Source organism: Tasmannia lanceolata, unplaced genomic scaffold, assembly GCF_043159265.1.
Source record: "Tasmannia lanceolata isolate RefF3 unplaced genomic scaffold, GAP_Taslan_0.1 ptg000002l, whole genome shotgun sequence".
Classification (NCBI taxonomy): Eukaryota; Viridiplantae; Streptophyta; class Magnoliopsida; order Canellales; family Winteraceae; genus Tasmannia; species Tasmannia lanceolata.
The window spans coordinates 58,701,519-58,722,228 of NW_027518679.1; the positions used below are offsets into that span (position 1 = coordinate 58,701,519).

The 20,710-nt window shown below is 37.9% G+C and overlaps 1 long non-coding RNA gene across 1 annotated transcript; it reads left to right on the plus strand.

Moving 5' to 3' along the window:
• Positions 1 to 2,800: 2,800 nt before the first annotated feature.
• LOC143887608 (uncharacterized) lies at positions 2,801 to 14,592 on the plus strand. Its single transcript, XR_013254301.1, has 5 exons — positions 2,801 to 3,317; positions 3,727 to 3,820; positions 3,942 to 3,998; positions 13,032 to 13,080; positions 14,344 to 14,592. It is a non-coding gene; the product is annotated as an uncharacterized LOC143887608 (long non-coding RNA).
• Positions 14,593 to 20,710: the final 6,118 nt, after the last annotated feature.

The window sequence follows — 20,710 nt, forward strand, 5'->3', positions numbered from 1 at the left end:
TTTAGGTGGCAGACACATGAACATTTGAGAGGAAAGCAAAATACATGACAAATGGAAATTCAAACATATAGTAGTTGATAAGAGTTCGAATGGACATGAACGAATGATCAATCAATTTATAAGTACAGTCAAGCAGCTTGAACAAGAATGTGATCATCAGTGAATACAAACATTAAGATATCTCCAAAGCAGTGAATAATAAAAAAAATAATAATGTTATCACAACACAAGCATTCCAACCAATTGACCAAATTGAGACAATTATTAGGATCAAAGCAACAGGGCATATGCGATTATGACGAACGACCAGAATTGATGGATTAATGGGTAAGATAATAGGGAACATCATGATTCCATTAAAAAATGGATGAATGCCCTTGATTTGGACAGAACAATTTGGATATAAATGACTTGACCATACTCCCTTTTGAGTCTTTTGATCACCCAAACCTCAAGGCAAAAATGACTACAATTCCTCCAATCATATTAAGAATTGGTCTTTCTTCATAACCAAATTTCCAACACCATACAAATTTCCCTAGTCAGATTTCCTTTGTCAGATTTCATCGTATCTATTAACCATGAGTGTTGTAGTTCCAAAAATGTAATTAAACAAGAAAACTGATGGCAGAAAAAGAAATAAACTACATAGATATGGTAGGAAATATGATAATATTAACATTAATATCTATAGGCACTACACTTTGATAATAGCACTATACTCACTTCATTTCTTATTATTGGTGAAAGGAGGATGAAAAAGTGAAAAAACAAATAGCTAATAACCATTACCATTGCCAGGTGTTACTATGAAAAAACAGTTCAAGTCAGAGAGAAACATGCTAATTTCATGAGATTTTCAATGTTGTATAATGATGATTTCATAAGCTAAATATAAAGTCGTACCTGTTTGGAGCAATTAGCAGACTTCAAGGTTTCTTTGGAGCTTTTAGAGCCTTTTGAGTGTGTTGTTCTTGAAGATCCTCCAACACAGATCTGAACTTCCCTCTGATTTTTATAAGCTCGGACAAATTTTTTGCAAAGACTCGAAACTCAAAAGGAATTACTACAAGTCAGCTAAGGTTTTAAGATAGATCTTAGGCTTGGGAGTCATGACAATGACTAAAGGTAGAAGAAAACAAGAGGAAGGAGGTAATGGTGGTTGAACAAGAGGATCGCACGGCTGGAAAATGATCGGAATCCGGCCAATGATTCGCCGGAGAAGAAAGGATTTTGATCGGAAAAGAGGGAAAAGGAGGTTAGGGTTTGGATTTGGATTTGGGGAAAAATCCTTCTCTCTCTCTCTCTCTCTCTCTCTCTCTCTCTCTCTGTTTCAGAGATCTTTTCTATAAACGGAAAAATGACTAGAAGCCGGCCGGAGTACTGCCGGATCTCAAGTAAACGATCGGAAGGGACGAGGGATTCAAAATCTAAAAAAAAAAAACACAGAGAAACCGGAGGAGAAGAAAGGACCGGAGAAGATGACCGGAGTTTTGCAGACAATTGATCGGAAAATACTACCGGAGAAGAAGAATACGCATGAAAAGGGGTTTCGATATCTCAGATCTGGTTATCTCTCTCGTCTGCGAAAATTTCTTCCTCCCTTCCCTTTAAAAATGAGATAAAAATAGTATTTAAAGACATTTTCGAGACTTGATATCGGCACTCCACTTGATGGGCGCGCGATTTTGCGCGTCCCATTCGGATAAAAAAAAAATTATTCCAGAATAAAATCGCCCCCCTCTCAGGATAAACACACCCCCCTCTTCTGCTTTACACTACGGCTTCGCCTGGGTTCGTTTGCTAGGCAAACGCGCTCGGATTCTGACGAAATTTTGCAGGGACCTAGATGAAACCTTAAGCTAGCCTAGGATGGAGTTTGGGATCCTAGCTGCTTGATTTGATGGGGTTTTGCTCAAAATTGGGGTGTCTACAGGGGGCCCACATTGTTTGGGTGATCCAAACAATTCATTTGAATGGTCCTCACATAGATAGGGTGTCCACAAAAAATCAGATCCATAGGATCATCCTAACCATTCAAACTATGGAGGCAAAAAATGGACTAATTTGTGAAGGTTTATACACGTCCATTTTACCTCCACAAATCGTAGGGTTGGGATGATCCTATGGATCTGATTTTTTGTGGACACCTTATCTATGTGAGGACCATTCAAATGAATTGTTTGGATCACCCAAACAATGTGGGCCCTCATTGTATTTTAAGGTAGTGCGTAGGTAACTTACCTAAAATGTTTTCTCTATATGTACTACACAAGTGTGTAGGAAATGTTTTCTCTCTCTCTCTCTCTATATATATATATATATATTTGTGGACACCCTCTCTGCATACCGCATTCAGCTTTATACGAGGGAGAATTCCAAAACGCAATTAACGCATTTAAACGTAAATCCTAAAAAATAGCGCAAATAAATAGGTGAGAAGATAAGTTTCGATTGAATAATTAGACTTTTGGAAAACGAAAAGGACTTTAATTTTATATACACGTAACATTAATAATGAAATGTAAAACGTGTTAAGGGGATGTGGCACCCGGAATTTAAAACGCTTCTTATATTGATATTGACGAAGGAATGGAAAAATCACCAAAAATCAAGGATTTATTAAAATAATATCTTTCCACATATTAAATCTCCTAAAATAAGCTTCTTATTTTGGAATTGAAAAAACGCTTAAAATCAAGGAATGGAAAAATCACCTAAATTCAATGATTGATTAAAATAATCTCTCTACAGATCAAATCTCCTAAAATTATTAGGGTTATCATTGTTTTATCACATATCCATGTCCATCCCGATTTTATCAAGATCATATCCCATTTTATCATGATCATAATTTTTTCTTCCCACGGACTGCAACTAGTGTTATCTAAACAACGGAGTGTTGAAATAATTTCCCTTTTCGAATTCTTCTCATGATAAATTCACCCCAGTGAAAGAAGAATACACTCCCCGTAAAACACGAATAATACGGGGTGTATGCTTCTTTGAATGGGGTGAATTTATCACTGCTCTTTTATTTTATCGAGGCTATTCTTTATAAAAATTAATTACGTGCTCGGAAATGGTTTTCATTCTGCCTCGGACTCTGTTTTGCACCTTCTGCTCGCTCTCGCTCTAGTCTCTGCTTTTCCAGAAACCCCTTTCTCCTCTTCTTTTCAAACCCTAGACTGCATTTTCTTACTTGGAAACCAGATTTTCATATTTATTTGGCTGAATTTTTTCATCTTTTGGCCTTGATTTTCATCGAGGACTACTGGTGTTCGATCGCTTGGTGGAAAATGAAGGACCTTTTAACGGTAATATTCCGTTCTGGAATTCTCGAATTTCGTTCAACTCATTTAATGCTTATTATGTTTCAAGTTCATCTCGATTATATTTTGACGAGATGAGTGTACTAGTTCTTTTTTCTTTTTCCCGATTTTATTTGAGTCGTTACTAGTTCATTGAAAGTGGCAATGCATTGAACTCAAAACTGAAGGTACAAAGCAATAAACCCCCCATGACTTATATGCACCATACATTACATTAGTGTTTATAAGTGATCCATATTTTTAAGGTAATATTTGCAGTTTGGGCATTCATAATGTGTACTGAAGACCCAAAACAATGCTTTCCCTCTGTTATTTTGCTATGATAGGTGATGCTTTACTTTTGATTTGACATATTTTCGACGGAATTCTTTTACGCCTTTGTGGTGTTCTACAGGATTCCTTTGAGATCCCGCGAGTTCAAACTTCAAGGGATGGGGATTAGGAAGACCAGCTGCAATTATCAGGTGTTGGAAAGTTTCCAGAAACAGGTAACAATGACTAATATAAATTATCAATTCCATCTTTTATGAATTCTTTTTTTGTATTGTATTCTGCATGTTGCAAACTTCATATTGAAATATGACTTCTTTTGTTCCTTTTCTGAATCAGGCTCGTGAGATTGATAAACAGATTGAAAACCTTTCTCAACTACTGAAAAGGCTCAAGGTATGATCGTTTACTTTCTTCATTCCTTTCTATGCATCTATGGGTGGGTGTTTATGTGTGTGGCTGTGATTTTCTTTTTGGAGGGAAGGGGAAAAGGAGAGGGGGGGAAAGAAAAGAGAATGGGGGACAGATGGCGTTGGTAGGGGAGGTTATGTCGTCTAATTAAGTTTAGCAAGTTTTGTTGTTTTCATTCATATTTCACTCTTTAATTATTTGTTGAGAATGTTAATGTGAATGGTGAGATTTTATTTCATCTGGAGCACTTGGTTTGGCACTCTTGAGGAGAACACAAACCACAATCGTCCTTCTTTTAGGTCGGAACCTAACTGCTTCACTCAGTTTCAGATCTTAGGCTTTCTTCAAGATCAATTTCCTTGTTTTGGGTCCAGTTGCTAAGCACAAATGGAACTCCTTGGCCACAGAAATTGAAATGTAGATACGTTGGAATCATATTTAGGACACAACATATGCTTTATCTCGCGATTTCTAAGATGTTTCACGTTGAGAACAACAGAGATATGGATATCAGAATTCAAGTGAGGGAAAACGTGAATAGGGGAGGTCTCTTAAAGCTTCATATGTGTTTCCTGTACAAAATGAAGAGTCTGTCACTCTTTCACTTACATATAGTTTAAGCGAACTATATAAAGGAAACAGGAAAATACATAAACGCTCTTATAAACTAATAAACTCTATACTTCCTTTTCAAGTTGGAGCGTACACGTCCATCTTCTTTGGCTTGGAGAGTCTTATGAAGTCTTCTTCTACCAACTACCTTGATGAGGAAGCAAGTTGATCCTCATCTTGTTTAGCCGAGGAGATTGGGAAGTTGAGTTAGTGTGGACATGCACTTTTCCATTAATTTTTAGTTTTTCGTTTTCCTTGTCTTGTAGCTTTCTAGTTTGTTCATTTTCTTTTCATTGATCAACTCAGTATGTTCATCATTATTGTGAAAAGAAAAAAAAAGAAAAGGGAAGTGATAATCAACTCGATGGTTTCCATCCTCCTTTGAAACACTAGAGTAGAAGAATTACTGGTTATTATAACATAGCCTAATGGGGAGTGTTAACCATGAAATCCATCTCAAATAAGGGAATTCTCAGCCGGCTCATTTTGCATGCAGCATGTGCCATGGCCATGTATTCATCATTTGCACTGGACCTTGCAACTACAAATTGCATTTTTCCGAACATGTAAATATTTAAATACAAGAAAAGGCAAATGCCAAGACAATAGAAAAAAAGGTATGAGAGACGCCATCCCACAAAAACAAAATCAGCTGCAATGAAGGCATTTCATCCACTTCTCCACACTATTAATAATGTAGTTCCTTTTTTTTTTCTTCTCTTCTTCCCTATCATGTTTAAACTGTATATTTCCCTTTTCATACCTACTAGTCAGGGGGGTATTAAATAATTTGCCTCGTTATTAATAAAAATAGTGTTGTGAGAGTTATGATGGCAGTCACAAATTATTTTAGCTTCTTTGCTTGTTAACAAGTAGTTATTTTTTGAGAGGACATAAGGTACCCTAGAATTTTACTTATTTTGGATTGGGGGTGAGGGGTGCATACTTACAGCACTAATGTCAATCTATGTTATTATGAGTATGTATCATCTCACCCAGTGATAATTGTAAGGTTTCTCAAGAGCTGGATAACGAATTAGATGTCAAGGACTTTAGCCTAACAAGATATTTCCTAGGGATTAAGGGAGCTTGATCAAAATAGTGAATACTCATTTCACAGTGTAAGTATATGGAATTCACAGCTTTTCCTTCACTTCAGGACCTATCTTGCCTTGTTTTGAAGCAAGGAATCTTACTCATTAAAACAGTTTGGCGTCTCCTCGCTGGATCATAGCTGCTGTCATTGAAGGAATCATCAAGAATGTTAAAGTATAAAAGATAAATAACGCCTTTCTCCAAAAGCTTTTGGAGAAGTTGGTAAGTTTACATGGTATCAAAGCCGAAAAGTCTCGAGTTCAAACCTCCCGGATAGGAAAAATCCACATGCGATGGTCGGACCAAAGCGGGACCACATGTGCCACGTGTTTGCCAAGTGGGCCACACATGCGGGGGAGTGTTAAAGTATAAAAGATAAATAACGCCTTTCTCCAAAAGCTTAAGCTTTTGGAGAAGTTGGTAAGTTTACAAAGAAGAATACAGGGGCCTGTAGATCTATCCTTGAAGAGTTATAGTTGCTGCTGCCAAAAAGTTGCTGGAATGTATGAACTTTTGTGAATTTTCGTGGGTTGTTCTACCATGGTTTTAAATTTCGGCCTAAATTTCGGAATATATCTATCTCAACTCAACAAAGCCTTTGTCCCAAACTAGTAGGGTCGGCTAAATGAATCCTTTAGAAAAATTTCATGATTCGGAATATATCTATATTAAAAAAAAAAAAAAATCAATTTCATGAAATGCGGCCGAAATGTCCGAAATTTCCAAAATTCGGCCGGAATTTCGGGTTTCACCAAATTTCAGTTTTGGTGTCAGCTGAAATCCGAAATTCATGGTTTCTACACTCCAAGATCAGATCAGTAAGTCCCTAAAAACGTGTGTTGCATGAATTCAGATTCGTTTGTCGGGATCCAACATGGATTCGAAATGTCAGATTCGGCAAACCCCAAAAAGAAGGATTCGTGAATTCAGTAATTTTTTTAAATAAAATGAAAAATTATATATATATATATATATATATATATATATATATATATATATATATAGAGAGAGAGAGAGAGAGAGAGAGAGAGAGAGAGAGAGAATAGAGTTGCTGTGCTCGAGCGCAGAAACAGGGTGGGGCCACATTTTGGGTAGGATCCAAAGCATTCATTTGATGGGCCCTTTCATGGGTAGGGTGTCCACCAAAAATCAGCTCCATTGGATCACCTTAGGGTGTCCATTTGTGGGGCAAAAAATGGATAGATTTGTGGACAAACAATATCTCTCCATTTTTTGCCCCACAAATGGATACCCATTGGTGATCCAATGGAGCTGATTTTTGGTAGGTCCCCCATCCATGATGGGGCCTTCCAAATGAATGGTTAGGATCCCCCCCCTCCCCCCCCCCCCCCCCCCCCCCCTGTTTCTGTGCTCGAGCGCAGGAACCCTTTTCTCATATATATATATAAAGAAAACATTTCCTACACACTTGTGTAGGTAAGTTACCTACACACTAGATTAAAATACACTGGAGGCCCACATTGTTTGGGTGATCCAAACCATTCATTTGAATGGTCCTCATATAGATAGGGTGTCCACAAAAAATCAGATCCATAGGATCATCCCAACCATTCAAACTATGGAGGCAAAAGATGGACTAATTTGTGAAGGTTTATACACGTCCATTTTACCTCCACAAATCGTATGGTTGGGATGATCCTATGGATCTGATTTTTTGTGGACACCCTATCTCTGTGAGTACCATTCAAATGAATGGTTTGGATCACCCAAACAATGTGGGCCCCCACTGTATTTTAAGCTAGTGTGTAGGTAACTTATCTACACAAGTGTGTAGGAAATGTTCTCTCATATATATATATATATATATATATATATATATATATATATATATATATATAAAAAAAAAATTGAGGGTGGTGTGTTGAGGCACGAGGGTTTTTAATAAGGGAGTAGAAGGAGGGGGACAAGGGTCAATGTTCGAGGTTGGATGGTCAAGGCGCTAGGGTTTTTATTAAGAGAGGACAGGTTGTGCTTTTACAAAAAGAAGTTAAGAAGGAAAAATATACGGGATTCACATTTTAAAAGATACACCGATGTGTCGTATTCGTCCGAAAAAATGGGATTTGTGCGGGACATGACTACAACAAGAATCTGGGTGTGTCCCACGCAAATCCATGTCTAATTCGCATGTTGAAATGCGTAGGCATGGATTTGGCATTGGGGGGAAAGATTCCATGCAACATATACATATCTAATAATCCTTTCAATTTCCTACTCATTGTGGAGAAGAGTCATAGATGAACCAGCTGAAATGATTCCGATCTGGTTAGCTTCATGTTCACATTTCACAATCTGTGATTGTTTATTTCCATGACCTTGAATCAAATTTAGAAAACCAGATCTCTCTGTTGGAGAGTAGATCTGGACTCTTTTCATAACCTTTTTGAGATCTGCATTCTCGCCTGGTATTACAATTTCCAAGTAATCTAGATAGATGAAGCCAGTCAATTTACAAGGAAAGACACGTAACCAGAGAGCATAATCGTGCCAACTTCTGCTACAAGATCCTTACAATTACCCTCTGATTGGCTATTCCCCACCCTGAGCATCACCTCACCTGTTAGTCCAATTAACTCCTGTGAAATGTTAAATCAGTCCAGCAAGAACCGCGCATTAATTAACTAGGCTTGAATAAAGAGTTTAGAACTCCGTGTGATTGGAACCTGATTGTTTGCTCTCATTTCAAGAATCCCTTGATTACTTTCACCATCCAGATCTGGAATGCTAATCTCCTATCTGAGAAGGGGCTTAATACAGTAACTTAGGATCTGAAGTTGGAGGAATTTAACTTAGTCGAAGAGTTGCAATTCAGTTGAGGATCAAGAAATAGATGAGCCGAATGTAATAGGCCTTCGTCTGTCAATCAAAGTATCTCATGGTTCGTATTTTCACCTTGCACACTCAAATCATGAGATCGTTCTGAGATCTCAATGCTGAGGTTTGAAATTCATGGAAAATTATACTTAACGAAAAGATTTATACTTTCAGCTTAGTGAATTCTTCCTGTTCCTGAATTTTCTTAAGTGGAAGAATCTTTCTGTAATTCGAGATAGCTTCCTGTTATATTGTCATCTACAAGAGAGATCTGCGCGATTACATACTGCAATTTCCTTTCAAGATCTGAACGTTTGTCTATAGTAGAAATTGAATAGTATTGTTGCTATCTTCAAGTAGTGGTGCTGCTAGCAGTTTTTTTTTTCTTTGTCTCTTGGTTGCCTTCGGAAGTAGTGGAAAGTTAGTAGATCTGAAGAAGTCTCTCAGATCTGAGGTCATTTCGTCTAAAATAACCCTGGTCTGAAACATTTAACTACTATGAAGGATAACTTCAGTTGAATTATATTCCTGGTCTAAAAATAACATTTTAACTTGTTGAGACCCTTGCCAGTCAAATCTCATTCATTTGTTGGAATCTTGGAGATTGGTATATTGTATTTTCCTTATCACTCTAAGTAAACGTTGCTGAAATTCAGTGATACAACTCCCCTGCAGATTTATACTGCATCAATTGGCTCTCATACTTTTTGTTTAGTTTTGTTGAATATTTGCAACTTAAATTTTGGGTATGTGATCATGTAGATGCTATAGTTAATGTAATGTTAAGTTCTTTCATTGAAGTGAAATATAGTTAAATTTCACAATTTTTTAATCCATATAGAACGTGTCTTTAGCCGTACATGGTTTGGTAGGTTTCGCAACACAAGGTTGAAGATTGGTTTCCAAATGAGCAACGCAAATCACAAAACATTTACAAAGAGAGGAGATGGCACAACAATATAATGTGATACCTAGATATTGAACAAAGGATACGGGGAGAGGAAATAAGACTTGATATTTCCAAAAATCCGGGACATTGATTACAGATGGACATATCACATATACTAAGGTAAAGACACAGGTTCTGTCAACTCAACTCAACAAAGCCAGGGGGAGGGTGCCCTTTCCCTTATAACCCATCCCCATCCATTTAACTTATCCGATGTGGGACTATTCAAGATTCTACACCGGGGTTTCCAAGATCTTTCCCGAGGGACATTTCTGCCCTCGGAGGCAAACCGGGACGCCCTGAGGTCGGATACCATTTGTTGGGAATTTAACCAGGTAGAACTCACCCCTAAGAGCTAGCAATAGGGAGAGGGTGCCCATTCCCTTATAACCCATCCCCATCTATTTAACTTATCCGATGTGTAAAAGATTAAATAACGCCATCTCCAACAGCTTAAGCTTTTGGAGTAACTGGTAGTTTCACATGGTATCAGAGCAAATGCCTGGGTTCAAACCTCCTTGATAGCAAAATTCACATGCAATGGCCAAACCCAAAAAGTGGGGCTCACATGTGCCACATGTAGGCCAACCCAAAGAAAGAGGGCCACATGTGAGGGGGAGTGTTAAAGTATAAAAGAGTAAATAACTCCATCTCCAACAGCTTAAGCTTTTGGAGTAACTGGTTGTTTCACATAGGCAAAAAGAAAATCAGTTGGACCTTGGCACGTTGAAGAAGTGCTTGCTTTTCTAAATGGATTCCAGATGATGGACTACAGGGACGTTGATAGCATTAGTATGGAAATAAATTTGCATTCGCTTAATGTTATTAGATGGCTAAACAGAGTTAATCCCTTCCCATGGAGATTCACCAATGCCATTGAAGAGATCTTGGATAATATAGAGGGACCTAATGTCATGTTCCAACATGTGAGGAGATCGGCCAATAGCGAAACCGGTCGTCTCATCCACGATTGGTGAACGAATTAGCGGATTCTTTGGAAAAAGGAGTCGATAGACCTGTTTTAGTGATTAGTGATATGTTTCCAGTTTGATGTTTGCATTTGTAGCCATATTTCCTTTGGACATCTCGTCCGCCCTTTGTTTCTTTTCTTTTGGTTTCAATAAAAATTACCTTTCTATAAAAATCAACTAGTAACTGCTTAATTTCTTATGGATTCTAGTCTTCCATGCACTAATTTATTCTGAATTTTCAGAAATATCAACTGGTAACTTCTTAAAACAGTTTTGATGAATTCTAGTCTTCCATGCTCTAATTTATTCTGAATTTTTGGAATTGACGGATTCAATGAAAATTTATTCTAAATATAATTATGTACACATACTGATATAGTATACATCTAATACACTTACAATTTTGGTTTCGGTATACGTTTCAGTTTCGGCATGGCTAGTCTATCGGCTTCATTATAAACTGATCTTCTTACATGGTGGAAGGAGATGGAGCATCCCGCAACTCAATCCATGATTTCATCAATCGACTAGGCAAGCTGCCAAGGGGGAGATGCTTCCCTTCATCCATTTTATCACATTGAGAGAGCCGCCTTCCCTATCACTTGATGTATGATGTTGGGCTCAGTTAACCTGATTTCTTGTAGAAGTGCTCTAATCCCCGCCTCGTTGGAATATGCTATCCCAATGGTAGGCCCGCGATACCGGAAGCTTACTCAACTCAACTCAACTAAGCCTTTGTCAGCTAATGAATCATCTAGAAAATTTTCATGAAGAAGGTGAAAGGATGTACCCGGCTCAAATTGACTAAGTCTAATCCTGACACTAGCTGGGTTCATCTACATGGATCATTATCTTCCATTCTCTCCTATCCAAGGTCATGTTCTCTATTCTGTTCCTAGCCCTCAAGTCTTTCCTCACTGTTTCTACCCAAGTTGTTTTCGGTCTGCCCCTACCTCTTTTTAGTCCATCAACTTGGCACGAGTCACTTCTTCTCACTGGAGCATCCAAAGGCCTACGTAGGATATGCCTAAACCATCTTAAGCGGTGCTTTCTCATCTTCTCCTCAATTGGTTCCACCCCCACCTTTTTACGGATGTCTTCATTTTTAATTCGATCTAACCTTGTGTGGCCGCACATCCATCTAAGCATTCGCATCTTCGCTACACTCATCTTATGCACACGCTGCTTCTTGGTGGCCCAACATTCTGAGCCGTACAGCATGGCTGTCCTCACGGCTGTCTTATAAAACTTTCCTTCAACTTGGTAGGTATTTTACAGGATACCCTAAGCTTGAACCATCAAAATTTAAATTTATATAACCATTGCTAGGAGGATCCCAGCTTTAAGAGATAAGCTCTCTTTGCTCACCACTAGTGCAAACCGCTCTCCAAACATTCCAAAGATCATAGACAGATACGATCTCTAACCCAAGAGATGATTAGCGTAATGACCTTTGTATCAATGAATTGGGGGATTTTTACTAATCCCCTAAACATCCTAACATTTCTCTCTATCCATAGTACCCAAATTGTGGTTGGCAATGTCACATTCCATAGGATCTTTCCTTGTGCATGGCACAAATGAACAACTTTCCAGTGAATCCAATAGGCTAGATGGGAATACTCATTTGATACCAAATCTGCATAGAATTTTGCTTCACACATACCTTGACATTTTACAATGAAGGAACAAGTGATCACCGTCTCTCCCACTTCCACACATAAATCGCAGTGGTCAATAATCAACTTTGTCGATGCCGCAAGTGGTCCACTTTCAGGATTTTATTAAGGACTGTCATCAAACCAAATGCACATGCCCTATGCTAGGCCGGTATGCTCCACAATTTGCCCGCCTGTGAAACTGCAGAATTAGATGCGCTTTGTTGATAAAAATGATTTGACATTTAACACCCCACAAGTGCACCAGATCCAAACCCATTTGTCTTCACCGGACCTCTTAATGTATAATGATTCTAGCATTTCTAGTAGATTTGCTATCTGGTCCGGCTCTCTATCAAAGAAGTTCCTTCTAAAATTAACCTTCCAAGAAGTACTATCCTCCCCGCAGTCGAAGTTAGTCTTTTACGGTTTTACCCATGCCTCCTTATCCACCAACACAGCAAACAAATAAGGGAATACTTCTTTCAATGGGTCTCTCCGCGCCACTTGTGGAACCAAAACTTATTTCTCTCCCCCGAGTATACTCTGTATTATTGAATTTAAACTTCTGGCTTAGGATATGTCCCTCCAGACTCTCACACTCCCATGCCTAAATTTAAACCCTGTTTTGGTTCGGAGCTGTTAACTAGTATTTAAGCCATGACTTAACGTAACCATTATAGTGCAACAGAAAATCAATTACTTTTGAAATATACTTGTGAAATTATTGCTATACAAGCCCCATCGGCAAATTAACCTCAGTGGACACTGATTGGCACATTATTTGGTGTCAAGAAGGCTTTGTTATTTCTATTTTATGAATATTATGGTATGATGGTTTTATTCAATAATAACCTGGGTAAATATGTTTTACTTACATTGCTTACAATGTTTGCAGGATGCAAATGAAGAGTCAAAGTCTGTAACTACAGCCGCTGCAATGAAAGGTAATTGCTTGCTGCTTCTTATTCAACATTTTATGAATTCATTATGTTATGATAGTTCATGCACAATTTTATTTTTTTTCTGCTGGCTCATTTGTTCCAGCACTTAATCTGGCCCATAGTCGAAAAAACAGAGATAAAACATTTTTATCCAGCACTTTTTGTTTTCTTAATCTTGCCCAGAGTCAAATAAAACTGAATATATATATATGAGTAAAGTGTCTCTAGTCTCTCCCCTAGATAAGCTTATCTACTCCTCCCTTTAAAAAAACACAGTAGGCCCACGCTGTTTGGATGATCCAAAGCATTCATTTGATAGGTCCTAACATAGATAGGGTGTGCCAAAAAAATCAGCACCAAAGAGTCATCCTAGAACTTCGTTTTGTGGGGCCTTGTGGTACTCAGAATGGACACGGTGTGCCCCACAAAACGAAGTTCTAGGATGACCCTTTGGTGCTGATTTTTTGGGCACACCCTATCTATGTTAGGACCTATCAAATGAATGCTTTGGATCATCCAAACAGCGTGGGCCCACTGTGTTTTTTTAAAGGGAGGAGTAGATAAGCTTATCTAGGGGAGAGACTAGAGACACTTTCCTCATATATATATATATATATATATATATATATATATATATATATATATAGAGGAAAGTGAAGCTACACAGCTGGTGTAGCTAACTTAGCTACACCGCCGGCTTAAAATACAATGGGCCCACATTGTTTTGGTGATCCAAACCATTCATTTGATTGGCCCTCACATAGATAGGGTGTCCACAAAAAATCAGCTCCATAGGATCATCCCAACCCTTCAAACTGTGGAGGCAAAAATGGACAAATTTATGAAGGTTTTTACACGTTCATTTTTGCCTCCACAAATCGTAGGGTTGGGGTGATCCTATGGAGCTGATTTTTGGTGGACACCCTATCTATGTGAGGGCCAATCAAATGAATGGTTTGGATCACCAAAACAATGTGGGCCCATTGTATTTTAAGTCGGCGGTGTAGCTTCACTTTCCTCATATATATATATATATATATATAAGCTATCTGTCATGGCTGCACAAACTATGGGGAGGCGACATTTTTTGGGGATCCAAAGCATTCATTTGGAAGGCCCTTCCATGGATAGGGTGTGTACCAAAAATCAGCCATTTAGGATCATCCTAACCCTGCCATTTGTGGAGGGAAAAAATTGGCAAAAACAGTGTCTGTACATCATTGAGATTCAGAAAAGATAATAAATTGAAAATATTGTTTGACTTAGGTTTCAAATGCGGTCGACCACATACAATCTGGGACAGTTGCTCTTCAACAGGCTAAGAAGTTGCAGATTAATAGCAGGAAATGTATTTGCTTTGTTATTATAATATTTCTCATAATCGTGGCTATGTTCCTTATCGTTGTATTCAGGCCTTGGAGCAAGAATGGTGCGTAATTAGGGTGGTGTTTGTATAATATTTAGCAATAACAATCTATTCTTGGACTGAAGTAAAATGTCATTTTCCTTTTTCCTCATCTGTGTTCATTTTATCACATTATTGTTTTTTTTATTCATTGTATTACTTCCTCATCACACACATACATGGCAAAAGTGTTTCTAGTCGATAAACCAGATAACTTGTCTGGTCCGTTCGTCGACCAGAGACAGAGTGGGGCTCACATTGTCTAGATGATGCAAACCATTCATTTGATGGGCCCTAACATTGATAGGGTGTGCCAAAAAATGGACAGGCTTAATATATAGTTTTCTTCTCAATTTGTGTACTTTATCTGTCTATACTCGAAATGATATATTTGCCCCTTTTTCTTCCTTGGTCCACCCCTTGTAGTACAATATGGTTTAAGCCTGTATACTCCACTATAATTCAATCAGTATTATTCCGTATACTCCACTATAATTCAATCAATATTATTCGATAAGTACTGAACTACTTATACCATATGATCATCCAAACTGTCCATTTGATTGACCACAACGTAGGTATGTTGTACCCAAAAAATCATGTCCATAAGATGATCCTAGCCATCCAATCTATAGAGGTTTCCATGATATGCAATTCCTCTATAGATTGGAGGTTATGGTCATGATTTTCGGGTACAACCTAATTAAGTTGTGGCCCATCAAATGAACGGTTTGTATCATCCTATGCTGTTTGCGTACAGTACTTTTTTGAAACATTTTGGACCCTGATATAAAATCTCGTCATAAATACCCTAGAGGGGCTGGCCCAGGGGAAAAATTGGGGAGAATATATATACACACACACAAATGAATGGTGTGTATCTTCGAGCAAGGTTTGCCCTACCTGCTTTTTTAAATGAGGACCTAGGTGCTGACACCATATAAAAACTAAATTTACAAACATATAGAATAGGGATTTGTTAGGGTCCATTGCAAAATGCATTTCGTGGCTGGTCTATCGCATGTCAGGCCAGCCACCTTGTGCATGACAACAACAGCTTTTGTCTCCATTCAAGAGATGGCCGGTCTGTTTCATGCCGATCCCGATCTGACATGCGACAGACCAGCCGCGAAATGCATTTTGTGATGGACGCTAGCAATTCCCTATAGACGTGTGGTAAGCTGGAGCTAGGAGTTTGTCCTAGATAGAGCGTTTTAGAGTTAGGGGTTTGTCCTTGATGTATTGTTTGTTTGTTGTGTGCTTGTTTTAGAGTTAGGGGTTTGTCCTAGAGTTATAGGAACGCCTCCGTCCGGTCAGTTGGCGATTCACATCGCCGACTGATGACTAGGTTTAGGGTGCGTTAGTGATCCCATTGTTTTCTTTAAAACACACAGCCTAGTTACACATAGGTTGTAGGAACCACCTGCATTAGCTTAGGACTAATCGCACAAGAAGCTTTAATAACTAGTCAGGTCTTTTAGATCGAGTCTAGGATAGAGGTCTAGATGTCTTAGGCATCATAGTTTAGAATAGGTGCGAAGAACTACGTGACTCTGATTCTTAGGGAGGCGGGGATACGTAGGCTTCTTTGGATGAACATCAGACCATCCAAGGACTCGGGTTTAATCATTAGAGTCTTAGGATTTGTTGTGTTGCGTCGTGTGTGGTATCGAGTCATATTATATGTTTTGTTGTGTTTTCTTACTTTCATGTACAGACCTTATACCTTTAGCTGTAGCATGCATGTGTTTGTCCACTAAAACTTAGACACCAGTTAGGTATGTCACTCATAACCTAGTTGTGATTAGGTGACACATCTTTTATTTTGTTTTGTATGTGCTTATTATTTCATCCCCGAGGCATGCATGATTAGGTAGACGTCCACTCGGGGATATTCGTTCCCATTTCACATGATTTTACGCAAAATTCTTTCGAGTTAATAAAAATGGCATAAGAGACCAAGTGCTTGCACTCGGACGAACTGGGGGTGCTCTTCGGACCTTCTTCATTCGTAATCAGGCACGAGCCCATATATATTTCTGGTTATCCGTGGTATACAGAGCATATTTATTTTTGGGGTTCCATGGCCTATTCATAGATGGCGACTCTGAGTTTGTTTAGATACGTTTCGAATCTGGACTTGTTCCTGAATCAAGAGATATCGAGTTTATATCGCCACTCGTGCTATGCTATGAGGGTGGCACCTGTTTCAGGAGTTCCTTGGCAGAGCTCTCCCTTTCATGTGGAGATCGAGAGGATGTAGGGACCCGTTTCCTCTTCATCCTCAGATCGGGGTCCACAGTAGCATCCCCTTCCCTCAGAATCATGAATATGGCTTTGTGATTCAGGAAAAGTTACCGGAGGTCTTGGTAGTGCGGCAGCTGGAGAGCGTTGACCAGGGACCTATAGAACCTACAGGACCTAATCTACCGGTTTCAAATTTCAAATTTCAATCCCAGGCAGAAATGGCAAACCTCCGAGGGGTGGGCCCCATTCCCCCTTCCTCCCTAGTTGGGAAAGACTTAAAATTAAATGAGACCCACTCTAGGAGACTTTCTGGCCGTGTCAGTTCTTTCCGGTCCTGGTCGAGGAAGGGTAGATTTGCTAACATAGCGAAAACCTGGGGAACACCCGGATCTTCCAGATTTATCTTAGATTGCTTTAGGAAACAATCGACCAGAGTGCCATATGCAGATTGTCAAGGAGTAAAGGAAAAAGTAGGTTCTCTGTTAGAACTTCCTCCAAAAAGGACAGGGTCTTTCATGAATGGGGTAAACATGGATTGCGTCTTATCCCACATGATATGCGTATCTTGTGGATGAGTTTCTTTCCAAATCCCACTTTTGAATTAGGCGGTAGGGTTGGAAATTCGTGCTTGCTTAAATTTTAGATTTTTGTGTTTGGTGCTGAGGTTAGGTTGACGAGAAAAGTGATCATTGATTCTTGGAATACATGACCAGGTTAAGCCCTGGAGTAATATTGCTGGCGGCGCTTTCAATGCCCATTCGACGCAATGTTAACTCTCCACGTCGCATTAAATGAAATTGTTGGCCTTTGGCCTCGGGTCGGGCAGAGGCGGTTCATATTTCTCAGAATTATTAGGTTAAGGAAAAATCATTGTTCTAAACAGTTCTGTAAATGGAGCACACAAATGATGGTCACTCTTCCCTCCCCTCATCTTCTTCTGATGGGAGCAGGAAAAGGAAGATATCGGTGGACCTTCTTGACATGGAGATTGTTCTGGAAAGGATGAAAATCCTTGAGTATGACGAGGACTTAGCGTCTACATATTGCCAACACACAAGGAAATCATTAGGGATTCACTGAAGAAGCAGTGGAAGTCTTTTAAAGAGAATGCAAATAAAAGGCTGGAAACCTTTTATAATCTGTCTGGAAGATGGAATGTTAAAGAATCTCATTCCCCCTACACAAACACCCGTTTTTCATCAAGTCAATGGAGGATGAGCGGGTAGAAGGCGCTTTAGATGGGTAAAGGATAGGGAGGAGGGCATGAAGAAGTTGGAGTCTATGATTTCAAGGAAGCCTGCGTTTCAGCCGCAGGTTCCAACGGAGGAGGAGGCTTTGGTAAACGGAATTGATGAAGAGGTATTTACTACTGGAAATTGAATCTCTACTATTGGACCTGCAGGTATGTTCTAGTTACTGCTGAAGTTCATAGTTGTAGGTGGTTGGAACAGGTTTTTTGTAAGTGCTTAAAAGAACTGTTTTTTGGGGTTTAGGTAGGTGGCACCCCTTTCGGGCCCAAAGTACATAGATGTGACAGGGACTCCTCGTCCCGGTGGTTTGTAGGTTCTATTTATTTATATATAATACAATTTATTGTCGCCTTTCAAAAAAAATAGTATATGTTCTGCTGCTAGGATCAAACGGGGTACATACATTATTACAATCAAAGTACTTATGATTTTTAAGTATTTTCTCTATATAACGATGATGATTCAGAGATACACCTTTTTTAGTTCATGTTATTTAATTCCTAGAATTATATTTACTTCTCCAAGATCTTTCATTTCAAAATTTTACACGAGTAGCTTATTGTCAAATGATAATATAACACAACTCAATATATTTAGAATATATATTTATCACTTTCATTAATTTTAAATCTATTTCACATAATAACATTGTCAAATTTCTCATGCTATTATTTTGATGCTTGTTTAAGACAATATAGTGATTTCATTAATTTACATATTTTGTATTCTTGACCTAAAGTGATGAAACCAATAGGTTGATCCATATAAATCTCCTCTTTTAGACTGTCATTTAGAAATTCAGTCTTTACATCCATGTGATGAATTATAAGCTTATGGATGGTTAGTAATGCAATTAGTATTCTAATAGACGTAATTCTTATAATGGGAGAGTAAGTGTCAAAGAAATTTATGTTATCCGTTTGTGCCTAGCTTTATATTTGTCTATGTTCCTATTTGATTTCAATTTTCTTTTAAGAGCCCATTTACTACCAATGGTTTTACAACCTAGGGGTAAGTCTACTGATTTTCAAGTTTGATTTGAAATTAAGGACTTCATCTCATCATTGGTGACTTCTCACTAAAAAGAAGCATCTGAAGAGGACAAGGCTTCCTCTAAGGAAGAAGGATCTCCCTCTGTAGAAGTCAAAATCAAAATCTTTAGCTATTCTAGCTCTTTTACTTCGCCGAGGTTTAATTTTAATTTCATATTTTACATCTAATCTAGGTTTGGTACTCCTACTATTTTTAATAGATTTGGTACCCCCACTATGTCTAAGTTTAAAAGAAATTTTTTTCCGCTATTCTAGCTCTTTAATTTCACCAAGGTTCAATTTCAAATTTATTATTTTCATCTAATCTAGGTTTGGTACCCATAATATTTTCAAAGATTTGGTCCCCCCACTAAGTCTAGATTGAAAAGGCAATTTATCCTCAGAAAAAATTAAGCATCTATTTATTCTACTAGTACATTATTTTTTAGGTCTAGAAAGCTATATGTTTCACCTGTGAGTGAGTTCGCCATAAAGCCACACTCTATGGCTCTACTTTCTAATTTAGGTCTTTTAAGATCAAAATTCTTACATAGGCTAATTAACCCCATACCTTAAAGTAGCTCACATTAGGTTTTCTATTTTTTATAATTCAAAAGTTGAAACTTTAGTTTTTATAGTTTCAAATTCTAATAAGAACATAGTAGGAAGTTAGAAGGAGCTACTATACTACGTTCCACTGACGTTCTATTCTTCCTTTCTGCAGTCCTATTTGAGGCAGGGAAGTTAGGAACAATTATTTTATTTACATTTGCATATTGGTGTAAAATTGGTGAAGAATGGTATGTGTATTCATATGTTTGTTTAAAATTCATGTGTGAGTTCACGTGGGTATATTTGCAGATGTGAGCTCATTAGATTTGGATAGCTTCTGTTAAATTTATAATAGCCCATTTACAGTTTTAATTAACTTAAAATTCCAATTACGATTTATTTTTCAAATGATTAAGTGACTAAGATCTCTATGCTCAAGGTTTTATTTAAATATTTTATATTATTATAAAGTGGAATAAAATCCATTGAATCTTGAATGATGCATATATGTGATTCTTATTAAGTTAGAGATGTACTTACCCCCAACATCTCAGATGTGACAAGTGATAATATAATTGTAAGGAATGAGGATTTCAGAGATATGAGAGTTTAGAGAGAATGAGAGAGAGGCGATGGTCTATAGGAGTTATTTTTATTTTTTTTATGTTTAGATGAGAATTTTAATGTATATTTGTGCATTTGGCATGTAAATCCGCTAGGAATAAGATTATAAACTTTTGGACATTTTTTGAGTTATATGACATGATTATTAGCTTTCTTTCAGTTATGTTTTATGAAATTATACTTTAGATAAGAATTTAATAAATTATATTACCTTAGTTAACAATCCGGACTTAAGGAATTATAGAAATCCAAGTCGTTACAATTGTGGCATTGTTTACAAACTAAGCTTGCAAAGAACCTATTTAGCTTGGGAGACTACTTGGAGAAATTCAAAGTGAAGAAGGTATGAGGATAAACTGTGTTAGTTTGCACTACATTTAGCGAGAAATGTTGCTTTTCACTCTCGGATAAAGCACATTGATGTCCGATATGACATCATACATGGCTTGGGCATGAAGGTAACAAATCTTATTACAAAACATTTATACTGGTGCAAATCTATCTGATATGTTAGCAAAATTCAT